At 33.2% G+C, this 18039-nt stretch overlaps 1 long non-coding RNA gene across 5 annotated transcripts in view; it reads left to right on the forward strand.

Moving 5' to 3' along the window:
• The first annotated feature begins 202 nt into the window (after window positions 1–202).
• Window positions 203–18039, forward strand: part of LOC105857776 (uncharacterized) — a 102397-nt gene continuing 84560 nt past the window's right edge. For 3 of the 5 annotated variants that reach the window (XR_012921682.1, XR_012921681.1, XR_012921683.1), the window contains exon 1: window positions 203–445. This is a non-coding gene — a long non-coding RNA (uncharacterized LOC105857776). Of the gene's footprint in view, window positions 446–5686; window positions 5791–7613; window positions 7705–18039 lie in introns of all 5 variants that reach the window. The other 2 variants (XR_001147851.2, XR_001147848.2) reach the window with 2 other exon arrangements.

Below are 18039 nucleotides of genomic sequence, written 5' to 3' on the forward strand. Positions count from 1 at the left end.
GTTCATTGTTCACTATGACAAATGTACCATACTAATGTGAATGTTAATAATAGGCAAAATAAAAGTGACTGTACCCTAACCCTAACCCTGACTCTAAAGGTTAAATAAACTGCTCAGTGCCACGGAGATAAGAAACAAATGGAGCTGTGGTTTGAATGCAAGACTCCGGAACTAGAACCCTTATGATTTAACCAGGATTCTAAATGACAGATTTAATGCAACCATGTCTTCTGTGACTCTTATGTAGAATTACAAATAACTGAATTCTAAAACCAAATAACACACCCCATGGCATAAATCTGTTTACCAGCAAAGAGTGATTTTTTAAACCATCTACACTATAAACTTTCTTTATGCCTCCAGAGAAGTTATTTTATTAAGAAAATTACACACACACACACACACACACACACACACACAGGCCAAGTATCAGGAACATCAAAATGTGAGTAGAAAAATAAGAAATGTTTTGTAGATTTTTCTTTTGTCAAAAGATTAATTCTGTATTTCTAGTGGAAGTAGATGAAGAGTGAATATTTGTCTTTTCAATTTGAATTAAGGGATAATCTTGTAATTTTCTCTTAATAAATATTGAAGAAATATTTAAAGAATATTGGCTAATTACTCTAAATTATTAATTGCACTAGGCACCAAATCATTATTCTGCCTGAGGTTTTTCATTTGTTTTGTCCCCCTCTGTCCCCCACTACAGGCAATCTCCTATAGTGCTCAATTTCATGAATTACCTTTCCCTCTAGGCACAAAACAAGGCTGTTTCTCCTTTTGTTTTTTCTTTCCCCTCCATTGTCCTTTATCTTCTTTCTATTCAATCCCAAACCCTCCCATCACTTACACTTATTCCCACTATTAAAACCTGCTGTCAGCAAACCACAGCAGTAGAAAAGCTCTGATAAACCAATTAACACTAGGGTGTAAATTGCTGACATAGCCTGAAATGTGTTAAGTAGTCAAAAACATTTGCATGTTAATAAAGGACAGAGCATTTTCTCCAAAGACTGAAGTTTTAATGGAGAAATGTTAGCAATAGGGAAATGCGAACACTCAGAGTTAGGGCCTGTCCTGTTCCCTTTCTAGTTTTGTCCATTTCAAAAGACAGGTATTATGCAACAAATGTATGACAGGTTTTGAGCATTCAGAAATATATAAGACACAGCTCCAGGATTCCAGAAACACATAATTCAATGGTAGAAGTAATATAGAAGAACATAAAAATTGCCATAAAAAAGAGAGAAATACACGAGACAGCGAAAGAAAGAAAGAAAGAAAGAAAGAAAGAAAGAAAGAAAGAAAGAAAGAAAGAAAGAAAGAAAGAAAGAAAGAAAGAAAGAAAGAAAGAAAGAAATGAGGGAGGGAGGGAGGGAGGGAGGGAGGAAGGGAGGAAGGAAGGGAGGAAGGCAGGTGGGCAACTAATCAACCTTGAAAATCAAAGTAAACTTCCCAGTAGTCAATATTTATAGACTGAACATCATCAGCAAATAGTACTAGAGTTGCAGAAAGGGTTGAAGGAGAGGAGCCAACCTTGCATTCCTGAGATAAATCTCACCTGGATATGATGTATAATCATTTTTTGGATTATTGGATTGCCTTTGCTAAAATTTCATGCAATTTTTCACCTATGGTCATAACAGATATTGGCTTGTGATTTACTTTCCTTTTAATATTTCTGTCAAGTTTTGGTATCTTAGTGTCACTGGCTTTATAGTAGTTGCTTTAGAGTCTGTAGTACACATCTCTAACTTATCACAGTCTACCTTCAAGTGGTATCCCACTTCACATACCAACTTCCAGGCAGTAGCAAGGATCAAATGCATTAATATTTATAAAAAATTTTGAACAAGACCTGACACATCCTATCATATTAATAAGAGCTATTTGTTAATAGACAAATAAATTTTAAAATAATTTGCCTTTCCCCCATAGAATGTAAGCTTTAGGAAAGAGGTATCTTTCTTTGTTTTCCTTGATATTACATTCCAAGCACCTAAAATGTTTTGTTGAATAATTTAAATCAGTGGTTTCATTTCAAAGGCATTGATAGGCCCAAATGCTTGGGGAGCAATCTATTTTATCATTTCTTTACATGGATTCTTACTGTCAGTTATCATATAGTGATGTATGGACTTAGTCCTATCTCCAACATGAGAAACGAACTGGTCCCTTGGGAAAATTGAAAGCTACAGAAAATATTATTCTGAAGAATTCTTATTCTTGGCATACTTTTGCTTGAGTTTATCTTTCCTTGAATTTAGCTTTCATTGTCTTTAGAAATAGAGCTTGAAGTAAGAGCATATGCCTTTAACAAAAGAGACTATTTTTGTCTAGACCCTAGGTCTTTCTACTATAATGTAGAGGATCATGTAGTATAATGTACAAAACCTAAGTGACCCAAATTCTGGTTAATTTTAAAATATTAATTTTCACTGTCCTCTCTCCCTTCATCCCCCACCTTCCCACTATTACTTTAGCCTACAGATAACTGTATTATTGTTACCTAGAATAAAGCTTGCACGAATTAAAGAAATAAATTTGCTTCTGAAAAGTGATAGAGTTCATGCCTTAGATTCCCCAGAACCAGGCATTGATGGTCTAGCAGGTAAGTCAGATTCAGTATAATTCTAATTATAAAAAGTCATTCAAGAAATATATGGGGATAGTGGTCTACTTATTCCCTGCTTATGGACACAAAGGCAAGAGATTGATATCACAGGTCCTTCTCAATTCTAGTTCTCAAAAGAATAAAAGGAAGGAAGGAAGAAAGGAAAGAAGGATGGAAAGGAAGGGAAGGCAGGGAGGGAGGAAAGGAAGAAAAAAACATAGGGGGAAAAATCCCATAACAGCTCTGATTTATTTTATAAGTGAAAATAAAATGGTAAATGGTAAATTGTAAGCTCAGACATTCTTGCAGTACATTCTTGCAGTTCATCCTTGCAGTCATTTAAAAATGCATACGAGACCAAACATAGATAACTGATAACAGACTGTCAGCATGTACAATTTACTTTTAATCTTGCAACTTGGGCTTCTTTCCAGAATTCTCATGTTTTAAAAATATTATAATAGGTGACTAGGACACTATGTTTGACTAAACATAGTAACACCTTCAAAGCAATCAACCAGGTAAATTTAGCACCTACTCAAAATTTAACTAACTTACTTTTATCATTGAAATATAGTGAATTCGTTGAGGGGGCATATGTGTGTGGGGTCATTTAGAAACAATTCTCATTATCATATTATTTGAACAATGGTTATTTTTCATCACTCATCTTGCAGAATCCATAAACTAAATATTGAGATTATGGCCTATGACCTTATGGTAACTCACTTTCTGTTCTGCCAGCATCTTGGCATTTGGAACATTAGTCTCATTCATGTAAGTGCCACCTTCCTAAGCCAAGATTTCCATTAGGTCAAGATTAATGTAACTAATGAGCATTCTGTGCCTGTGTTTAAAAATCTCCCCCACCCTGTCATTTGTACTCCCCCTTTGTGATCTGTCATTATGACACAGTCACCTTTGTGATAATGGATGTCGAGCCAAGTTTAGAAATCCTGTCATGGGACTGATTCTCCTTTCTCTCTTCCCCCTCACCTCAACAGCCCCTACCCCAAGGAAAGCATTTATGCTTGTGACTTTTGATTAAGTTAACAAATTCTCCTTTAAGAACTTCTCAGGAAGAGATATAACACTTACTTAAAAGTTCAAGCACTGATCTTAATTTACCAAGCTTCCTGGTTATTCTCAAAGCCTTCCTGTCTTGTAGTTGGACACGCTAATGAGAAGAATAGTTACTACTTCCTCCCAAAATAAGCCTGACTAATTGGGAAGTTTACAAGATTAATTGCAAGGAGTTTTGCAAAGTCCTTGCACTAAAAATGATTAAGAATTTGGTAAAAATAAATGCAATTTTTGAATTATAATCCATTGAGAGTTTAAAGCTATACTGTCCACTTTTCTGCATTACTATCTGTGGGGATAAATGTCACTTTAAAAAGTAGTAAATTAGACAGCAATTGCACATTGTTGAAGTAATTATTTGATCTGATTTGATACAGTTAGAGTAAGCACTTTCTAAAAATGGCATGCAAACATGTACAGAAATCCATAAACAGTCATATAAATTAGCTTTCAAATATGCAACCCAATTTTTTCTGGAAATAAATAAGCAATCTTATACCTTTCCTTTTTCCCCTGTCTTTCTTAATGTATCTCCTCTCTTGACTGTTTAGGTGTTGAGAGGTTAATGTGGAAATTGTGTCTGCTTTCTTCAGAATGGAAGAATTCAGACTAGGCAACCAACTCCCCCAGAATCCTCTCAGGAACTCCTGATTTCTGGATCTAGTTATTTCTCTACAGAACTCAGATACTAGAATGATAGAAAGGCAAAGAAGAATAGAAGAACAAAATGGTTTTATCAATCCTTATACATTCCTCACCATTTCTAACTTGTTCTATCCCAACTGTAAAAATTGTCGGAACATGAGCTTATCTAAAAGTCTAAACTACGGGTAGGTTCAGAGTGAAATGGAAGAAATTTAGTAACTATCATGAAGCATGATATCTCATTAGACATCTATTCCTAAATGTTCCTATCATTATACCAATCCTCAATCTCCTTCACTTTCTTCCATTTACATAATATCTTGATCCTAATTGATAGTAAGATACAGTTCAAAACTTAAACCTATAATGTTTTGTGTATTTACCTAATGCATGGTTAAATGTCTCCTTGTTTCAATTGGATTATAGCTTAGTTTTTATTTATTTATTTTATTTCAGGATATTATGGGGTTACAAATGTTTAGGTTACATATATTACCTTTGACTCACCCAAGTTAGAGCTTTAAGCATGTCCATGCCTAAGACAGTGCTCACCACACCCATTAGGTGTGAATATACCCATTCCTTCTCCTTCCTCCTCCCCTCTCCCATCTTCCCGACACCTAATAAATGTTATTATTATATATGCACTTAAGTGTTGATCAGTTAATACTTATTTGGTGGTGAGTATGTGTGGTGCTTGTTTTTAAATTCTTGTGATACTTCACTTAGTAGAATGGGCTCCAGCTCTATCCAGGATAATACAAGAGGTGCTAGATCACCATTGTTTTTTGTGAACGAGTAGAACTCCGTGGTATACATATATCACATTTTATTAATCCACTCATGTATTATAGCTTATTGGGAGGAGGGAATATTGTCCATAGTACTGTCGTGGTGTAGGCAATTAACTCATGTATGTGTTTAATTGATTTTTAAAAAATGGAAGATCAACTGGACTTAGCAGAGTGAAAGCTATATTTTCTATCTTTTTCTACCTCATGTCCTTAAAAGTGCCGCTTGGTCTCCATGGAAGTGAGGAGCTTATAGCAGCACAGCTGTCCTCTAGTATCCATGGAGGATTGGTTCTAGGACCCTCACAGATACCAAAATCCATGGATGCTCAAGTCTGTTATATCAAGTGGCATAGTATTTGCATTTTTACACACATCCTCCTGTATACATTAAATCCTCTCTAAATTACTTGTAATACCCAATACAGCCTAAATGCTATGTAGTTGTTAATACTGTATTGTTGTTTATTTGCATCATTTTATAGTGTTATTTTTATTGTTTTTTTTCCATATATTTTCCATTCATGGTTGGTTGTATCCTTGGATGCAGAACTCATTGATACAGAGGGCCAAGTATACACAGGCAGAAGAAAACACAGTGTAATGTGTTTCTTTGAAAGTTCTAGATCTTCAAGACAGCATAAAAATGAGAAGGTAAAAAAAAAATGTATTGCGTTGGGAAGAAAATCAAGTTAGGCCGGCATCTCTTTGTGCTGTGACCTGTTTCCCATGGTCCTAGTTACATATTACGCCCTATATATATTATATACATTAGTTTCAAGGTTGCTTTAATTTTTAGAGTGGGAAGCAATGAAATGAAGAATAAATGATTTTAAATTTTACTTTAGCCCATTGAACGTAAAAGCCCAATACTGAATTTAGAATGTCAGCACTATAATTAAATCGTTGGCAACCGGAAGATGCACATTCAAATTTTATCAAACTATCTATTAGGCCTCTGACCAGAGTTTTTTAAATGCCATCCATTTGCAAATCAATTAAATTAACTACTCAGAATAACTTATGAACACTTGGCAGACCTTTAATGAACATCCAAGGATAAATATTTCTTAAAAACACTATCATAAGATATAAACACATTAATAATTACTGTTATATTAAAGGGCCTTCACTTTAGGCTAAAATTATCAGGAAATCAGGTCCATAGATAATGTATATTTTCATATGGGAAATGAAAGGATGTAATCATTAAAAAAATTCCCATCTGTCTTTTATTATTCAACAGTTGCTTGTATTTCAGTGTAGGCTTTCATCAGTTCTGTGTGCATAATTTCACACTGGTTTGATTTTCTCTGGGAATATTTTATTGTCCTAAGCTGCCTGCATGGATGAGAAATTATATATTACATCTGATAAAAATTTGATGATTCCTATCTAAATTGTTTTGCCTGATTAGAGTAGGTTTCTCCTAGCTTTGCACTTCTATTAATTCATTGCCCTCAGAGGACTGCCTTATGAGATTAGCCATACACACTTTCTAATATTTTAAAAGGCAAATTTTCTGGCAATCCAATAATAACAACCTAAAATCTATTGGCTTTTTCTATGACCCCATGAAATGTTGGACTACACATAGAACTCCATTGTGTACTTCAAGCTGCTACTCCACTTTCTAAATAAGAGGTATTTCTATCATTCCATCATTTCATCATTTAATCTTCTGTTTTTCCCCTGTATTTTTTATTCAATTTGCATATATAGTTATGAATATTTAGTTACCATACATAACATATTCAATATTAAGAGTTTCTCAGTTTTACATCTGTCACAAGAAACCACCATGTAGATTAAAATCTTCATGTGTGTATATATACTATGTATTGTCCAAAGTAATTGGTTTGTTATTTGTAGAGATGGTTCTGTCTTTTTGCATTTGTTTCAACTTTTGGAGCATATCAGTGGATTTTTTGTGTTTTCAGATTCATTATTAAGGGAGTAAATAATAGCAGGGGAATGAGATGGGAACCCAATGGGAACTCTGTCTCTTCTTTATCTTCAATCTCATGCTTGTTTTCTTTCTTTCTAAACTCTAGTTCAAGAATCCTCAAACCTAGTTGATTATCAGTATCACCTTTAAAGTTTCAAATTACAAATTTCTCAGCTGTTTTCCTAGAATTTCTGATTTGGTGGATTTGTTTGGAATGAAGCTTGAAATTATCTTTTTTTTTTTTTGCATTTTTTTTTTATTTCAGCATACTATGGGGGTAAAGATTTTAAGGTTTCAATAAATGCCCATTCCCCACCTCCCCCGACAAGTCTGAGTTTCCAGCATGAAATTATCTTTTTAAAGAAATAATCATGACCTGAAGACAATAACTGTCTTAGATTTGTTCTTCATAGTATTCTCAGTCTTTAGTATAATGGTTGTTCAATAAATATTTGAATTGACAAATTAATGAATGAGAAATTTCAGTATTTACCTACTAAAACAAGTGTTATGACTACAATTTTTTCAGAGATTTAAAAATCAAATATGACATAAAAAGAAATGTGGCCGGTTTCTTGGCTTTTGGAAGACACCCATACTAAATGATTAAACAACTAAAGGTAACATTTGATTAATTACCAAAAGGCTGAGTGAAAGTGCTACATGTGTTCAGATAATAATAAGATTATAGAGGCCAGAAAAGTTACACTCATTCATTACTGTATTATTATTGAGTACTTAATATTTGTGAGGCTAGTTTGGGGAAATCAGAAATGAATAAGACAGAGGGCCTGATCTTTAGAAATTCTTAGGCTAGTGTAAAATAAACATGTAAAGTAATGATGATACTACATCAACAAGATTATTTATGCATATGGTGGTGGTAGTGGTATCCAAGGAAAATTCACAGGCTAGCCAGTGCTAGATATCAATCAGGTTATCTTTAGAGGCATGAGGTCACTTGTACTTCAACATTTCTAGTCCTCAGATATCAGGCAACTTTGTACATAATTTTTTTCTATACTATGAACCTGGGGGAATCTCTAAAGGACTTAGAAGGTGATTTAAGCATGATTCTTACCCTTATAGGTTTAAAAATGTGAGAGGTAGGGGCCTGATATTCCAAACTCTTATACATAAATAAGTTATTTGCATTATCTATAAAGATCATTTGAAATGTAGCTTAATTCAGGTGTAAATAAGATCATTCCATTTTGAAAGAAATTTATGATCCTAAATTTGTGTCTTAATATAATTCCTTGCTAACTAAGAAAAGTCACAGATTTAACTGGTCAGTGAATTTTGTGATGATCAATAATTATGAGGTTAGAAAATGAATTCCAAGACTAGATGGAGATAACATAAAAAATCGAACTTAACAGAAGTTAAGGGAAGATACATCTTTATACATAGGAAATAACTAATCCTGTTGTTTTTAGTTGCTGTTATGGCACACTTTCAGAATATTATTTTTAAGGCACTTAAACATTCTGAAAACTCAACCCCTAAAATCTTTTCAGATATCCTAACAACCCATGTAGGGTAGGCTTCATATGACACAAGGAATAATTTTAATGCACCTAGACAAGTGCTATTATGGTTGAAGACTGTGGTGAAAGAGAAAAACTATGATGCTACCACAAAAATAGAAATGTTTCCAAAATGGAGTCCATTATGATAGTATCAGTATTGTGTATGTGTGGGGAATACCTATGGAATAATAAAAGTGCATTACTTTATTTATGAATTTAGCATAACTAATTATATTGATGTAGTCTATTCTCCTCAAGATAGATTGCCCAGTCTTGAACAAAAGCAGAATATTTACTTAGAACATTTAAGCTATCTGGTTAGACAGCAGAAATAAATTAGAGGCAGATAAGAATGCTTTACATGGACACAGGTTATCAAGAGAGGCTCTTGAGTCTTTATTTTTGAATATTTTTAAGAATAAGATTGGCTGTTGCATACAGGGTGTGACAGAGATAAGACAGGTAAAATAGGTTGAGCCACATAATGGGGGCCTTAAAGGAAGCTGAGAGAGTTCACATTTTGTTCTGTAGGTAAATGGGAAGTGACTGAATATTTCTGATCAGGGATGTGATAAGATTGAAGCTGATCTTTAGTTGTATCATTTTTTTGTTAATACTAAGACAATCATAATAAATATCTTTTTTTTGTAATTTGTCTGATTAACCATTACAATAAATCTCAATAACATTTAAGGAGCTGTCACAATTAAATATTTCAGAAGCTCAATTACTATCATTCAAATATGGTTTTCCTGGAGGTACTAAAAAGTGGAAATTTTCAAATAAGATCTCTAACATCTAAGCTGTAAAGACCTTTTGGAAAATGTACTTCTAAACAATGAAAGCTATCTAATAGACCACTTTGTACTTTTTTCTTATAAATTGACATTTTAGTACAGTTTTAGATTAGGATTTATTTTTCTTATAAGAAGGCTTAAGTTATTTAGGACAAAGAATAGTAGTCTTATACTAAAAGGAAAAGAAGGAGTTAAATGCACAACACTTTGAGGCTAAAAGAAAGTAATGGTTATATTATTCAGTAATGATGCTCTCTGATCTACCTTTTATCTTTTGCAATGACCATATGTTGACCCCTCCCCCCAAATTCAGGCCATTTTTGTTCCCATAATATACAGTCTTGCAGGATCAAGAATTTCAGAGGCCATAACAGGGAAATGAAATTCACACATAGCGCTGTCACAATGCTTCCCCCAGAGGAACACCCCAGAATGCATATTAAGCGTCTGCTGACTCTAGAGTTGTGTTTGTGCATACAAAGCACACTGGTATGCTATGAACTAATCTGGGAAATTACTTCCATCTGCACAGCCACTTTTAAAAAAATCAATATTTGCTTGACTTTTAACAGGAAATCTTGAGTAGAAAATTCAAGACAGAAAATTATCATTTTATTTTCAAGTTAAAACTGGAGGGAAAAATACTTTTCATTAATTGTGGTGTTCTGAGGCCGTATTTGAAACAATGTGTTCCAAAAGAGGACAGCTCTTGACTATCTCTAAAATAAAGGGATGATATTAAAAGTCCTTTGGCTTAATCAGGTGGAGTCATGCATGGTATGAGTGAACATGGTCTGCAATGGTCCTTGTCCCTTCAGCAAGTGTCTTCAGTTCCCTTAGGTGTGAGGCCTTGGGATGGAAGGTTGCCACCAGGACCATTACTCACAGGGTAAGGAAAGTGTCTGGTGCGACTGTCAGCACTAAGTAGGTCAGGGATCCATTTCTATATCTGAAGCCACAAAAAGAAAAGCAAAATACTGGATAATCATGGCTTGTTCAAACTACATTGCCTTACATCTAAGTAAGAAAAGGAAAATTGGCAGGCTAATGGTTTTCCTCTTCCTATAATGCAGCTTTGAATCGTGGATATATCTTGTCTTAGAAAGAGAGGGAGAAAAAGAATCTTAGTATCACCTCCTAACTGACTTAAGTAGATGGCATGTAAAATAAAGTACACTTCTACATTTGACAACAATACTTTGACCTTGGAAGTTTCCAACATGGATAGGTGACTTATGATATAGCAACTTAAATTTATTAGTAAGTCAGATCAATTTCTTTTATTAAGACCCACATGAGATAACAAATATTTTTAATGTCATATGAGTAGTTTGAAAGTGGTAATTTTGTTACACAGTCAACCGATTATTTCTTTGTATAACAAAAATAGCTCTATGTGTATCAGCAGTCAGTAACAAGCACAAGGGAATGTCAGTACATATGTAGATAAATTACACTAACTGCAATGCAAAATACATGTCCTACAGAGAAATACAATAACAATAAATCCACTGTTTTCCTACAATAATATAAAAAAACTCAAACAGACAAAAAAAAAGACAAAAGCAATAAATAGAAAGAAATGTACCAAATTGAAAAATCAGAAAGAGAAACTGAAATATCCTAAAGCTTGCCTGGAAGGGGTGCAAGATACTTAGTCAATAACAGCATATTTGCCAGAAAGGCAGTGAATTTGCTGAAAAGGATGTTTTTAGCTCACAGAATAACATCATTTAAGAGTTCAGCTGAGTTCAACAAACATTATTATTGATGAAAACATTAAATAAAACTGTCTTTGACTGACAGGATCGTTCTGTACTTTGCTTTCAACTATAAAATATACAGTCATTTATTTACCCTCTGCCAGAAAACTCATGGTTAAGAACATAAACTGGAGCAGACTCCCTAGGTTCACATCATTTTTTTTTTTTTTTTTTTTTTGTGCCATTAGAGGCTGGTACCTTTGGCCAAGTTTTGCTCTTTTTATACTTTGGTTTTCTCATCAATATAATAGAGAAATAGCATCTTCTTCATTGTTATGGTAATTAAATGAAATAATAAATGTAAAGAGCCTGGCACATGTTTGGCACGTGGTAAATGTCCAGAAAGGGTCAACAGTTATTTTTCATAAACCCAGTGTCCTAAAAATGAGATACATGAGTCAGGTTGCAAAGTTCTTTTCTGGGGCTTTGGATCTTTCTAAAATCATGTTTTCTTCATCTCTTAAGTGTGGATTATGGCAGTGTTGTCTCCTATAATAGTCACTAGCACTATATGGCTACTCAGCACTTGAAATGTGGCTAGTCTGAGTTATGAAATGCTGTAAGTATAAAATGCATACCTGATGTTGAAGACTTCCTATCCCTCAACAAAATAATGTAAAGTATCTTATTAATACTTTTATCATATTGGTTATAGATTGAAACCATAATATTTTGGCTATTGGACACATGGGGGAGGCAGGGGCAATATTTGTAACCCTAACAATATTTGTACCTCCATAATATGATGAAATAAAAGGAAAAAAATAAAAGAAAAGAAAAACAAAAACAAATAAAAATAAAAATAAAAAAATAAAATTAGTTTCACATTTACCCTTTTACTTGTATTATTATGGCTACCAAAATTTAATATATTATTAACATATTCCAAAATTTAATATATTATTAATATATGTCTATCTGACAGCACTGGTTTAGAGAATCTCAAAGTGTTCCTATCACCAATATATTAGAACTTCATGATTCTACTTTGAAATTAAGAATTATTCATCACTTATTTTTCTAAATAAGGCAGAAAAATCAAGAAGGATAAATGTAAATGTTCTTTATAATCACTCATATCTCAGATTATCATTTTAAAATTTTAGGAAATTATGAGATTGTGAAATCACCAGCCCATTCCTAAAGTTAGACATGTTGACTTTCAATTTCAAGAATCTCCTACTTTGTTTCACATCCGAAAGTGATGTTTTTGTAGCAAGCTTTTTCATAAATTCAGTCATTCACATTTATTTTGGTAGGTGGGAACTCGAATGCCTTCATAGTATGTTCTCCTTAATGAAAAAAGTTTGAATATGTGAAAATAAATTTCATTAGGAAAATTCAATCTATTGGACGTTTCTACTTAGTGAAGCCAATGATTTGGAGCTCTGATCTCTCACTTCCCCAAGCTGACTTTATGAGGTTTTACAATACAGACCCAATATATATATTAAAACATATATCAGGATTTTAGTGTGTGTATGTGCATATTAGAGGCTTAGTAAAAACTAAGAGTCATTCTCTATAAGTGCTTAGCTAGTATCAAGACTGACAGTGAAAGAGACCTGAAAGTTAAAGTGAAAATAGGATTAGTGCTCCTGGCTTGCCCATAACCCAATCAGGAGAAGACAATGAGAGAAAGTACTCTCTTGTTCTTTGAGAAGAAACAACTTTCCAACTCTAGATTGAAATTTTAGTTGACTAGATAATTAGACTATCAACGAGATCAGTATCAAAGGGAGGCTGCCAATCTTAGTGAATGCCACTTTTAAATACCCCTTTTCTCATTCAACCCTGCAAATATCTTGATAGCTCCCAACATCCAGTTTTAGCATTCATTCAACAGTTATTTATGGAGAAACTACAACATATCAAGGACTGATAGATAATCTTTGTTTCTCTTTCTCCACCCTACTCCAGCATTTAAGCCATTATCCAGTACTGTTGATTCTAAATTTTAAATTTCTCTAAAATTCATCCTACGTTTATGCTCCTCCCACTGTTGTAATTTGTACTAACCTAGACTCAATCATCATCACTTCACATCTGCAATTTAATTCTTTACACTGTTTCCAATGTTGTCCTTCTACATTTTCCATAAAGAAACAGTAGTAAATTCACTTAAAATGGAAATTAAATCATTTGCTCTCTGGCCTAAAACTTCAGTGGATCCACATCTGCCTTAGAATGAGATCTCAGCTTCTAGTTTTTATCTGGCTTTCTAGATAAAGGAGGTTTGGCTCCTGCTTCCTTCTTTGTGCTCAATATATGATAGTTCCCTTGTCATTCAAGTTTTGGCTCAAACATCAGAAGACTTTCTTAACCACACCACTTAAAATTGTTTCTCAGTCACTATTACAGAAGGGACTGTTACATTTCAATTACAGTACCTATCACAAGCTGATATCTTCCAGTCTAATCTACTTGATTACTGTCTGACTGTGGCAACTAGAATTCAAACACCTGGAAATAAGAATCTGACATATTTTGTTAAAAGTTAGAAGTCAGTGCCTAGATTAGTGCCTGACACATAACTAGAAATTCAATAAATGTTTTTGAATAAATATCAAATGCTACTTCAGTTTTTGATACTATGGATATCTTTTAGTAAGAATTGTATCTGGAAAGAACATCTTACACTTGCATATTGATCTCATATTTTTAAAGTACTTTTATATGCATTATCTCACTTGATTATGACAGCTCTTTGAAATAAATAATCAAACTATTGATCTGCTTATCCTTCATAGAATATGAATTATTCAAGAGTATTAATTTTTTTTTACATTTAGATATTCCACCATTTTAATGGACTTTGATTTTTATTTTTACTGCTTACTTAGTTATATAAGTAATAATTACCCCCTCCCATATACCTATTACAACAAGAGTGCTGTTTTACAAAGAATATTCTAGAGAATTCTGTGGGTAAGAGTTAAAAAAGAACTGAACATTATGAGATCCAGAAAAGGAAATTTATTTTTGCAAACTTATTAGTAACAGAGTGAGGACTTGATTTCAGTTCTCCTAACTAGTGTTCCTTCCCCCTTACTAATTAACCTTTTTTATAATTCATATCTAATTTTTTAAATTATGCTCTGGTTCTAATTGCTTTGAGTGCCTTGATAGGTCTGTCTACATCAAAGCTCTTGCAAGCATTTGTAGCAGAAAACAACAAACTTGTGTTCTTCAGTCTTTTTGAATAAAAAGTCCCCATTTGAAAATAAACACATTCAAAGAAATGCAGTTTTTGGCTGTCATTATGCATGGCCAAATCTTGTTGATTTAATTTGCCTAAATGTTTTTCATGCTCCCTTTCATTTATTTTCACTACTATAGAAGATGTTCTCATTCCTTTATATCTAGAATTTTCCAATAGCTTTTTCTTTATTCTAATCCCTTCAAATTCAAGCTGCATATCATCACCAAACTCTTATTTTCAAACAGCAATATTGTCAAGTCACTATCCCCTTTAATATATTTCAATAATTCTTCAATGGCTATAGGAGAAATTAAACTTCTCCACATACTATCTAATACAGTACATTTTAATATACTATTGATATTACTCTCCCAAAATTCCCTTTCTTCCTTGTCTTCTGCCAAATTTGTCATCTTTACTGACATTTGAGATGCAGCTCCATATGTAAATGATGCTAGCAAGCCTTTCTGATGCCTCCTGAAGACTTTGGTTTTACTATTTTTTGGTACCATGGAACATTATGGATAGCCTCATCATGTAGCATATCTACTGTGGTGGTATTGTGCTGATTTGTTATATATTATTATAGTTTTATCTCACTAATTTGTGCTGCAGATTTTTTTAAATAGTTTTATTTTACTTGTTAGATTATTGTCTCAAGGTTAGGAGCCATGTCTCTTGTTTTCTATAGACAACTATCATTTAGTTTAGTAAGTTTAGATTACATTTTAACACCACATGAATACATCCTGAATTTGTATTCCTAGTTCCATCAATTCTCAACACAGTCTTTGGTCTCTATATATCTTAGTTTCTTCATCTGAAAAATGGAGGTGCTATCATATGATAATGTTGAGAAAATTAAATACATCAACAGATGTGACGTGTTTAGTATAGTGTCTGAAATCAGATTTTGTTAGTGTCTTTGCTAATGATGAGTAATTAATAATGATTGAGCAAAAGAGTCATTCTATTACCATACAATTTGGTTGAGTTGTAATTGTATAAAAGTCATAAAGTTAGGATTATATTTGTGTTTTCAGGCTGGATACTGATCAAAATAGTTAAACATTTTGCTCAACTGCATCTTTTCAAGATTTTGTCATTGACTTCTTTGGAACAATTGAGGCTATGATTTATTACAGTAGATCAAAATACTTATAATTAGGAAAAGTTACTGAGGAAAGTGTTGAAATATTTTCTTAAATTATTTTCTGAATTTAGTTTCTACCAAAAGAGAAGCACCTTTCAATATTGAGGATGTATAATCACAAATTATCTTAAAACAGAAATCAAGTTTTTTTTATAAATAGTACTTAAGGTTAACTATATCCTGATTTGAAAAATCAAGTGATGTACCACTTGTTTGGACAGGTTTAAAATTTTCATGATTTAAGTGCTTCAATATGTACATTATCTGAAATCTTTTAACTATGGAAGATTTGTTCTACTGCCCACTTAATCCACTTATAATTTCAAATAAGGGATTTCCCTGGGTACCGTATGAACTCAGGAGTGGAAGCTTTACTTACTTGTTTTAAATGCATTTATTCCAAAGTTGCTAAAAAATACAATAAGTTTGGGTGTAAAAATGGAGAACATCTTTAACTGAAAGTCCTATATGCATTCTCCTTCTTAAATAAAATAAACTTTCTTCTCTAGCTTAGTTACCGAGATTTGATCATGCCCATCCTGCAGACTAGTCTGAAATAGCACTCCCTATATCTTTAGTTTCATGATGTTTCCATATAATATTCCATCTCAGATAAAATAGTGATAAAAATAATTTCTTACTGAGCACACAGAGTATGCTCAAAAGCCTTTTGAGCATAGCCTAAATTTTAGGTCAACTCTTACTGACTTGAAGACTGAAGACATATTCAGAGATGCTGATATCTGCTCTCTGGCCTGGTGCCATCGACAGATCTATTATTCAGAGTTTACTCTTTCTAGCAAAATGGCAGGGCTCCTTGTTTGGATAGTCTGCCAGCAAGACTTATCTCCTCAAGAAACTAAGCCCAAGTTCAAATAAATTAATGCCTGCACCCAAGGTTAGGTTGGAGATATGGGTTCATATCTAAATCATCATCAGTACTGGAGTCAATGAGATCCAAGAAGAAGCCAAGAGCATGCAATTAGCATCACATGCTAACAAAAAGAGAGATGAAATGCTGAGTGTGGTGTAGCTCAGGCCTGTGAAACCATTCAGATCTACAAGATGCCTCTTCTGGGGATCAGCTGCACCATCTGGACCTGTAATATGTGCAGGCCAGTTCCAGAGTATTTCAAAATAAGATCTTCTAATTTTAGAATCTTGTTCTAAAATAGCAAGTTGTGAAAATATCCAGCTGGAGATATCCAGTGAATTTCAACTTAAATGAGCAGTTTGGCTAAGAAATTATAAAGCAAGTTAACTCAAAATGTGTTTTCCAAGACTTTGGTGTATCAAATGGCCTTGATACTAGAAAAGGTTATGTATAGTAAGGATAGACAATGTCATATTACTTTTGAAGATACATTGTCTTCTGCACACGCCTCTTTTCCATTTGCACAAATGTACACAGATGGTCCTCTAGAATCATGGCAAACATGAAAAATGCCTTGGTAGCAAACTCCCATCAGCACTGAATTTCCCCTTATGCCTCTTACTGCAAAATGTTGTTCAGGGTCGTCTCTCTGCCTTGTATGAGCCAAGAAATTAGCTCATGGCCTTTTATGATAAGTATACTAGCTGACATATGGAAATGAAAGCCTCATTACTTCCTTAAAGTTCCATGGGGTGCATCTTTATAATTTACTCAGTGAGAAAGCTTGAAATTGGAATTCTTAAAAGATTACTCTTTTAATTACCCCCAAGACTAGCCAAGTCTAGTTTCTAGTGCCATTATCATCTTAGACAATTGTACTTAATTCCATAGTAAGTGAATGACTATTATTCACATTTGATGAAAGCTTTGGAGAAATAATGCAAATAATATAATAATATATGTAGTGTATTACCTATAACAATTATATTTAAATGTTTTTAAACACATACAAAAAACTGTACCTACTTTTCTCAAAGAGCAAATTTTAATTTTAAACTCTTCATTTGCATAAAATGCTTTCAAGTAAGGATGTGAAGGCAAATGGTGCTAACTGACTGCTATCATTATGTAACTTGATAATTTTCACATTGGTTAATAACACATAATGATAGTGGTAATCAGGGCCACAGATGGATACTTATCCACATCAGGAAACACAACTGGGTTTAATTTAACTCTATAGGGAATAAATGCCAGGGGAACTCATTCCCCCAGGAGAATTGGGAGATGAATAAGTAATTTCTGTATTTGATTACTGAAATGCATTTATTATCTAGCATGGCTGTGATAACTGATTTTTTATATTTAATCACTATTTATGACACAAAAATATATTTACTTTATCTGTTCACTTTGAAACTCATATGGGATATTAATCTCAGAATAAGCTGTAGAACATAAGTAACATTATGAAAACAGCAAGGCACACTGAAAGACTTTGAATGAAAATAATCTTTAATCCCCACATTACTCTATATTACATGGTTTCGCATTTCTTTTCTTATTTCACTGAGGAAAATGGCAAAGAAAAAAAGATGTAGAGATCATGTATTATATAATAAAGCTGCTTGGGA

The sequence above is a fragment of the Microcebus murinus genome, chromosome 11, assembly GCF_040939455.1.
Source record: "Microcebus murinus isolate Inina chromosome 11, M.murinus_Inina_mat1.0, whole genome shotgun sequence".
In the NCBI taxonomy this organism is placed as follows: Eukaryota; Metazoa; Chordata; class Mammalia; order Primates; family Cheirogaleidae; genus Microcebus; species Microcebus murinus.